Source organism: Pleurodeles waltl, chromosome 1_1 (assembly GCF_031143425.1).
Source record: "Pleurodeles waltl isolate 20211129_DDA chromosome 1_1, aPleWal1.hap1.20221129, whole genome shotgun sequence".
Classification (NCBI taxonomy): Eukaryota; Metazoa; Chordata; class Amphibia; order Caudata; family Salamandridae; genus Pleurodeles; species Pleurodeles waltl.
In genome coordinates, this window is record NC_090436.1 from 155,026,530 (window position 1) to 155,029,197 (window position 2,668).

Consider the following 2,668-nt stretch of genomic DNA (forward strand, 5'->3'; position numbering starts at 1 on the left):
CTAAAAATAATAGGCTGATCTGTCTCCAAGGGGTGCAGAATTGGCCTGGGTACATGTGCCCCCAAAGTGGGGGGCGACCCTTGCCCAAGGCCCCCCCCCCCATCCACTAACACACACACACACACACACACACACACTATCCCTGGTGTCTAAGTGGCTTCTGCCCCCCTTGGGGGCAGGTGGGCCTAAGAAAATAGGCCCATCTGCCCCCAGGGGGTGTAGAAATGGGCAACAGGTCAATGCCCCCCTTGGGGGGGGCGCCCCGTGACCAAGGGGACGCCCCCCCACAAAAATAAACAAATAAAAAAAAATCCCTGGCGTTCTAGTAGTTTCTGCCCCCCTTGGGGGCAGACCAGCCTAAAAATAATAGGCTGATCTGTCTCCAAGGGGTGCAGAAATGGCCTGGGTACATGTGCACCCAAAGTGGGGGGCGACCCTTGCCCAAGGCCCGCCCCATCCACTAACACACACACACACACTATCCCTGGTGTCTAAGTGGCTTCTGCCCCCCTTGGGGGCAGGTGGGCCTAAGAAAATAGGCCCATCTGCCCCCAGGGGGTGTAGAAATGGGCAACAGGTCAATGCCCCCCTTGGGGGGCACCCCGTGACCAAGGGGACGCCCCCCCACAAAAATAAACAAATAAAAAAAAATCCCTGGCGTTCTAGTAGTTTCTGCCCCCCTTGGGGGCAGACCAGCCTAAAAATAATAGGCTGATCTGTCTCCAAGGGGTGCAGAAATGGCCTGGGTACATGTGCCCCCAAAGTGGGGGGCGACCCTTGCCCAAGGCCCCCCACATCCACTAACACACACACACACTATCCCTGGTGTCTAAGTGGCTTCTGCCCCCCTTGGGGGCAGGTGGGCCTAAGAAAATAGGCCCATCTGCCCCCAGGGGGTGTAGAAATGGGCAACAGGTCAATGCTCCCCTTGGGGGGGCGCCCCGTGACCAAGGGGACGCCCCCCCCACAAAAATAAACAAATTTAAAAAAAAACTGGCGTTCTAGTGGTTTCTGCCCCCCTTGGGGGCAGACCAGCCTAAAAATAATAGGCTGATCTGTGTCCAAGGGGTGCAGAAATGGCCTGGGTACATGTGCCCCCAAAGTGGGGGGCGACCCTTGGCCAAGGCCCCCCCCCCATCCACTAACACACACACACACACACACACTATCCCTGGTGTCTAAGTGGCTTCTGTCCCCCTTGGGGGCAGGTGGGCCTACAAAAATAGGCCCATCTGCCCCCAGGGGGGCAGAAATGGCCAACAGGTCAATGCCCCCCTTGGGGGGGCACCCCGTGCCCAAGGGGACGCCCCCCCACAAAAATAAACACATTAAAAAAAATCCCTGGCGTTCTAGTGGTTTCTGCCCCCCTTGGGGCAGATCAGCCTAAAAATAATAGGCTGATCTGCCCTCAAGGGGGGCAGAAATGGCCCTAAAAGACATGCCCCTCAAAGGGGAGCGACCCTTGCCCAAGGGGGCGCCCCCCATCCACTACACACACAATCCCTGGTGCCTTAGTGGCTTCTGCCCCCTTGGGGGCAGATGGACCTAAAATAAATAGGCCGATTTGCCCCCAAGGGGGGCAGGAAAGGCCAACAGTTCTCTGCCCCCTTGTGGGGGGGCGCCCCTTGCCCAAGGGGGCACCCCCCCAACATAAATACACATAAAAATAAAAAACCCTGGTGATCTAGTGTTTTCTGCCCCCCTTGGGGGCAGATCTGGCTAAAAAGTAGCCAACCTGCCCTCAAGGGGGGCAGAAATGGCCCTAAAAGACATGCCCCCCAAAGGGGAGCGACCCTTGCCCAAGGGGGTGCCCCCCCATCCACTACACACACAATCCCTGGTGCCTAAGTGGCTTCTGCCCCCCTTGGGGGCAGATGGACCTAAAAAAAATAGGCCGATCTGCCCCCAAGGGGGGCAGAAAAGGCCAACAGTTCTCTGCCCCCCCACCCCCCCACACATAAATACACATAACAATATAAATCCCTGGTGATCTAGTGTTTTCTGCCCCCCTTGGGGGCAGATCTGGCTAAAAAGTAGCCAGATCTGCCCCCAAGGGGGGCAGAAATGGCCTAAGTAATTGCCCCCTAAAAGGGAGCGACCCTTGCCCGAGGGGCCGCTCCCCGCGTGCCAGAAACAGAAAGATCAACAAAAAAAAGCAAATCCCTGGTGTCTAGTGGGCATTCCTGCTGCCCGATCGCAATGCGATCGGGCAGCAGGAATGCTCAAAGAGACACCGGGGAAAAGGAAAAGCCTTTCCTTTTCCCCGGTGCCTCTTTAGCCCCAACCCCCCACCCACCGGGAAGAGGAACTCACCTCTTGACTCGTCGCCGCACAGGAAGCAAATGGCTTCCTGTGCGGCGAGGATCCCATAATGAAGTCAGCGCGCTATTGCGCGCTGATGTCATTATGGGGGGGTGGGGGGGTCGGGGGTGGAAGGGGAAGGGCTTCCCCTTCCATCCCTGACTTTGGGGGGTGGTGGGGAAGCACACAGACGGAGCGAGAGCGCTCCCTCTGGGCTGTGTGCCGAGGACGCAGTGGTTACGTCCTCGGCACAGCAGCACTGTGCCGCAGGACGTAACCACTACGTCCGCGGCACAGAAGGGGTTAAAGAAGCCAAGTCTAACAGTAATGGAGAAGAAATTATTTTGCTATGTCATGCAACAATGAG

At 57.3% G+C, this 2,668-nt stretch overlaps 1 pseudogene; it reads right to left on the minus strand.

The window, feature by feature from the left end:
• Positions 1-1,972: 1,972 nt before the first annotated feature.
• LOC138292260 (small nucleolar RNA SNORA17) lies at positions 1,973-2,063 on the minus strand (annotated as a pseudogene).
• Positions 2,064-2,668: the final 605 nt, after the last annotated feature.